Source organism: Mchenga conophoros, linkage group LG7, assembly GCF_057382185.1.
Source record: "Mchenga conophoros isolate Kocher_MC1m ecotype Shallow Benthic linkage group LG7, M_conophoros_male_GT1.1, whole genome shotgun sequence".
Taxonomy (NCBI): Eukaryota; Metazoa; Chordata; class Actinopteri; order Cichliformes; family Cichlidae; genus Mchenga; species Mchenga conophoros.
In genome coordinates this window covers 27,319,129-27,325,804 of record NC_140532.1, presented here as the reverse complement: position 1 = coordinate 27,325,804, position 6,676 = coordinate 27,319,129, and the positions used below count along the sequence as shown (strand labels likewise).

Here is a 6,676-nt window from a genome sequence, read left to right as displayed (position 1 = left end):
TTTTATTACCGCTTGTTTTCTCTTTCCTATTACTCAGTGTTCCTAATTTGTTTAAGCAGATCTCCTCCCACCTGTTTCCATTTGGCCATTATCCTTGTTTTGTATTATTTTTGAATTACAACATTTTTGAAATTTGAGGTTTTATACACTGTGCAATAAAGGCTTGATTTAAATTTGCAGCAAAATGTGTTGCATATAACCCTTGGGAATGATGTCCATAAAATTTGAAGCAGAAATATTATTTCAGTGACAGGATATAGGCGCCAATCACTTTTTGTCAGCTTGAAAATGACTATTATCGGTATTAATGTTCTTTTAAAAGTTATTCAGCAGTTCTAATGGACTGTTTGGGATATAATATGTAACATGTAGCCCTTCTGTATGATACCCAATGGGGCCAGTGCTGATGGGCAATCATAGCCAATCAGCAATCCCACTTCACAGTCTTGAAGTGGCTGCAGCTTGTTTGCCAGTTGCCTCAGATGTGGCCACTGAAGTGCGGTGTCCTTTGTAGGAATGTGAGACTTATCGACTGGGATGAAATCCCTTGTGTATGCCTGGCGTAGCTGAACATGCGACTCACTATGGAGCCCACGAACTTGCAATCCACAAGCCACTTTGCTAGCTATGACTGTGTCTACTGCTGTCATTGTACTGAGCCTTAATTGCACTGGCTGAGTCTTCACATTTAGTGCAGAGACCAGATCTCCCAAGATGAAAGTTGAATCGCTCTGTGTGTCGAGCAGAGCATATGTGAGAATCTCACTGTGGGGGTCTTCTGCCAATGACACAAAAACTGGAACAATGCTAGACGTAGCTGAGGAGTATCTTGTCAATGTGTGTGACATGACATTGCGGACTTCCTTTGTCTCATTTCCTGCAGATGGTGAATCACTGTTTAACATTTCACTGGCTCCCTCAATTCTCTCTATGTGCAAGCAAGTTGGATGATTTCAACCACATATAGTGCATGTGTGCCTTCTTTTGCATTCTTTACTAGTGTGACCCTTTCTTAAACAGCCGAAGCAAAGATGGTTTTCACGAATGAAAGCTCTCTTTTCATCAGGAAGCCTTGTGGCAAAGGTTGGGCACTTGGCGACACCGTGTGTTTCATCGTTGCAGACGAAGCATGGTGGTCTTGGCTTTGAAATTAAGGTCCCTGGTTTACCTGCAGAGTGCTTAGCTTGAGCATTGGTGCTGAGTGCCTTGGTTCTCTTAGGAAGCCTTTCATCTGTTACTTTAGTGGTTAATAAGAAGGGAGAAGCAATGGGGTTGCAGGCTATTCTAGCTTCCCTTTGTAGAAATTTGGTGAAATGAGCAAATGGTGGATACTCTTGACATCTGTCTAGTTCATCCACAACAACGCAACCCCATCTGCGTACCAGCCATTCGGGTAGTTTTTTGAGAAGTTTATGATTTTCTTCACAATCATTTAGAATTGCCAGCCCTTTAACATGAGGGATGGCCTCGGCACAACTTTGAAGGAAATCTGAAAACTCTCTGAGGGCTACTGGGTCATTGGGAGCTATTTTTGGCCATTTCATCAGTTTATCCCTGAAAGCCTTTTGGACGACAAATGAACTTCCATACCTCTCCTGAAGAATCTCCCAGGCACCCTGATATGCATCTTCTGAGTTTCGATAGAAGAATCCTTCGACCGCCTTCCGTGCCTCACCTGCAAGATAACTTTTCAAGTACAACATTTTTTCGCCTGCGGGGAGGGGTTTGTGGCCAATCAATGCCATAAAGGATATCTTCCAGTGTATAAACTTTAAAGGGTTACCAGTGAACACTGTGGGTTCAGGTGCAGGCAGACGGTTGGAGACGAACAAGCTTACAAGCTCCTGTGTTAAGCTGACCTCCTGTTGCTTTTGCAAAATCTCAGGTGGTGCACACTGAGGTCGAAATGATTCAGCCTGTGGATTCAATGGATTCTGAGATTCAATGATTTGGCTATCAAGTTGTGATTTGTCATCTGCTTCATACTTAAGGCTTTCCAATCCATCGTAGTTGTTGTAAGCTCTCACTCTGGCTGCTGCTACTTTTACCTCATTTTCTGCCTGTAGCTGTTGCAGTTTAGTTCTCTCTTCCTCTAGCTTTGCTGTCATTTCTGCAATCATTTGTGCTTCCTTGATTTTCCACTCATGTTCTAAGCTACTCAACTTGGCTTGCTGTTCATGTATTCGTTGCATTGCCTTCGCCTGTTCTAGTTTAGCTGCAAGGTCAGCTTCGGCATCCACACGTTTGCTAGAAGTCGTAGAGGTGGCTCCAGAGTATGAATCTGAGCCCTTTGAATGCTCTGAAATAACTGTTTCTGTTTCAGTTTTCCCAAAAACAGATCCATACTCCTCCTTACTTAATATCATCCTTACACGCTCCTTCTCGAGCCTGTCATTAAAAGTCTTATCTATATCTTCTAGTCATTTACTAATGAGATCACAAATTTCTGTTGTTAGGGCAACACACGCATCCATTTTCTTGACAACATCTGGAGTAGAAGTATGATTACGTCGGATAGGCTCATACAGTTCATGCATTAATGCTTCTTTAGCCTTAATGTCCGTTTGTGTTCTAACAAGGTCTTCGTTTGAGCAGAAACCTTTCAGCTTTGTTCTAACTCCTCTTGCTAACTCCTTCCAGGACTCATATGCCTTGCTAAATGACCTTTCATTTTTCTTGGCTTCCTGTTCATGCATCTCCTGCCCCTTTTCTGTTAGTCTTCGCTCTCTGGAGCTGGACCTGGCCTCTTGTGCCTCTGTAGATTTGTCTATTTCTTCAACAGGGGACAACATTATTATTAATTTTATTTTTGGCTTGTTGCACCTGCCCTTTTAAGTGTATATATCTGAACTCAAATGGGTTGAGTGGTGGTTTCAAACTTATTAACACTCAACTTAGATATTTACACCTTTAACCTCACAGACTGGCAACAAAACCCAAATAATACTGATGATGCCCTCAAATCAGACAATTTGCCACTTAAGTTTTTACAGAAGTACAACTGATAGCATAAAGCCCAGATTCAGTCTTAGACATTCTGATGTAAGAAATGTGGGATATTCAGCATCACAACTTTACATGCTACTGTGTTAAATACAGAAGAGGTCTTTCTTTCTTGCATTACTTTAGACTGCCATGTTGAAGATCATTTGCTCACACAGCTTACAAGATGAAGGTGTGCATGACATTGTATTTATAATGTCCTTATTTTGAGTCCTTTACTGATCCAGCAGTCTCTGGATGATGCGATACACTCCTTTACTCACAGTTCGACGAAAGAATAAGATGAGTGTAGATGGCTGCAAGGCAGCGATGAGTTTTCACTGTAGCAGCCCTTGGCATCAAGAACGACAGAAGAGTCTCTAACGGGTGCAGCCATTTATTTCCTCACCACACACGGCTCATTCTCTGGACGTTGAGCACCGTGAAAACTATAAAATAAGAAAAAATTGATACCCGTACAGTACTTTTTGAACTATAACAATGAGCAATAACAACAATGAGCTTAAGTTAATTCAGGCAAGTTCAAACAAGTAATTCTGAGATATACAGTCACAGATTAAATAAAACAAAAGGGGTTACTTCAAACAGCATCAAGGGATTACACAGTTCAGTTAAATAAAATATAACAACAGATCATCTCTCATCACATACCTCAGTCCGCTTGCCAAGGGTGCAAAACTCCGATAAACACTTAAACACTTTGGCCCGTTTCTCATGGGGTGCTGCTAGCTTGCATGACACACATGTCTAGCTAAAAAATAGCACATGGATGTAAGTAACGTAAATACAGAATAAAAAGGTTTTCAGATAGCTCACAATACAAACGCAGCAACATACCTTACATTAGAAACACACTTATCATACTTATCAAAGTATTATCGTAACTTACATGGACTTTGTACAACTTATTCCCAGTGTTGGGAAGGTTACTTTTAAAATGTATTCTATTACAGAATACAGAATACATGCCCCAGAATGTATTCTGTAACGTATTCCGTTACGTTACTCAATGACAGTAACGTATTCTGAATACTTTGGATTACTTAATATATTATCGTGCTTTTTACAACAACGTGAATGTACTATTGCTGTGTGATTTATTACTGTTACTGAAGGTCCGCGACTCCGAACTGTAGTAAAGGGACCTCTGACTAATACGGCGGGGTTCCTGTCGGCTCATAGCCGAAAAATAGCTTTACTTTGTTGTGTGGGTCAACTTTTCTTGCGAGAGACAGAGAGAGGCGTTGAAAGACTGCTCCAACGGAACTTATTGTTTTCGGAGGAAAACACGAACACGGTGTACAGTCGAGTCTTAATAGCTTACTTACAACTGGGCTCGTCAGGCACTCTTGGCTGAAGTGGTTATTATTATATTTACATGCTTCCAGCTCCCGTTTTTCCTCGATGACAACTCGTACCTTTCCACTCCCCTTTTTCTCCCTCCTCGCGCTCACAGACCCATAACGTGTATGGCAGTCCATTCTCCCTCCAACACGGACTACACTGCCCATGATGCTACATTCTTTAGAGCTATGCTTGTAGCATTCTGCCTGTTAGCTTAGCACAACAACAACGAAAAGGCGCTCTCTCACCCAGGAAGCACACAGTCGCAGAGAGAGAGAGAGCGTCGCCCTGTAACCATGGCAACCATAACGCTGCCGCCTGGAACAACAGAACGTAGCTGTCAAACAAACCCAAACAGTCCTGACCCGACAAAATGAAACAGGAAAGTACCGCAGTGTAATCCATTTATTTCAACAAAGTAACTGTATTCTGAATACCACCTTTTTAAACGGTAACTGTAACGGAATACAGTTACTCATATTTTGTATTTTAAATACGTAACGGCGGTACATGTATTCCGTTACTCCCCAACACTGCTTATTCCTGCCGCGACAGACTGCTCTATACGCGTTACGGGGCATGCCTCTGAGCACATCTGTCCTTAGTGCGACTGCGCATACAGTTCCGACAACCCCCGCAAGGATGACTTATGGTACAGATCAGCGGTTCATTACACCCAATAAGTTTGAAGCAGAAATATTGTTTCAGTGATAAGTTATAGGCGGCAATCACTTTTTGGCAGCTTGAAAATGACATATTATCGGTATTAATGTTCTTTTAAAAGTTATTCAGAACAAGACCTCTGAGTGAAAAACCGGATTACATCTGGAGGGGCTAGCTCGAATAACACCTTTGAGCGCAAATTCGATCACATCTTGGGGAAGTGCACTGCGGTCGTGAGTTCTCAGAACCTGCTCTTTGAGCAAAAAGAATGACAACATCACGGAACGTAAGTTTGGATAACATCATAGAAAGCTCGCGGCTCTCCAACGGGAGATTGAGAGACCAGTGTTGGACTGTTAGAACAGCTTTGAAATTCATATGAGTTGTTCGCACTAAAGTAAAAACCATCATCACTTCATGCGGAGACCCAGTAGCGGTTTTAGATACAGGCGACACGGGCGGTTGCCCGGGGCGGCATCGTGGTGGGGGGCGGCATCACGGACATCGGCAAAAAAAAAAAAAAAAAATTTAAAAATGCTTGTACTCATGCTGCCCCGACGTCAGCCAGCGCGTATTGGGAATGGCATAGGCACCGATCGGTTTTCTATCGCCCATTTGCTGGGAGTAAGGGCGCCCTTCGTTTGCCAGGTGCGCCTGCTGCTTGCGGCGCAGAGAGGAGAGGGCGGGGCGGCGGGGGATTCTCTGACCGGCTGGAGCAGCATCTAATAACCAACTCGCAAAGTAACACAAAATAAAAAGAAACCAACAAACACGAAAACACCAGACATCATGATACAGACTTATAATTTGCACCGATGTTTTTTCAAAATTCTATACACGAAAAGTGAGCGCGAGAGCCCTCGGTGCGCCTGCTGCTGAAGTCAAAGTAAACTTTATTGTCATCTCCGCTACATACAGTCCAGTATATAGAGCAGGGGTCCCCAATCCCAGTCCACGAGGGCCGGTGTCCCTGCATGGTTTAGATGTGTCCTTGATCCATCACAGCTGATTTAAATGGATAAATTACCTTCTCAACGTGTCTTCAGTTCTCCAGAGGCCTGGTAATGAACTAATCATGTGATTCAGGTGTGTTGACCCAGGGTGAGATCTAAAACCTGCAGGGACACCGGCCCTCGTGGACTGGGATTGGGGACCCTGATATAGAGAGACGGACGACAAGGCTCCAGTTACAGCAGTGCAAGCAAACAAAAAATATATGTAAGAAGAGTAAGAAAATAAATATACACTTTAGGACCAGGGGTAAAGGGATCAATAACAATTTAAAATTTACAGTTTGATGATTTAAAGTCTCACACACAAGCCATCGAAGGGGGGCTTGCTGCTTCCAAATAGAGCACATTTCATTTATAATGTTGTAAATCCAAGCTCATTATGTATTCATGATTTGAATCCTGGGTTGTGTGAAATCTCAGAAATGCACCCTAGACAAAGTGAATCTGTGAACTAAGGTTTAGGTGTGTTAGATCATGTTGTGGTGATCCTTGGGTTGAGATGGGTGTTCATACTGGAGTGCAAAATTAAAACCAATGGAAGACGGACAAGAAAAGTTCAAAGCCATCAGGTCCTCAGTTTAGAAAAAGAGAAAAGGAGGAGAAACGAGCAAAAGATGCAGGTAAGCAGATGTGTCATTGGATACTGGCAGGTC

General features: G+C 42.7%; 1 long non-coding RNA gene across 1 annotated transcript; it reads right to left on the bottom strand.

The window, feature by feature from the left end:
- Nucleotides 1-3,363: 3,363 nt before the first annotated feature.
- Nucleotides 3,364-4,436, bottom strand: LOC146570271 (uncharacterized). Its single transcript, XR_014893198.1, has 3 exons — nt 4,332-4,436; nt 3,655-3,754; nt 3,364-3,431 (listed from the first exon to the last, which is right to left on the bottom strand). It is a non-coding gene; the product is annotated as an uncharacterized LOC146570271 (long non-coding RNA).
- Between the last annotated feature and the right edge of the window lie 2,240 nt (nt 4,437-6,676).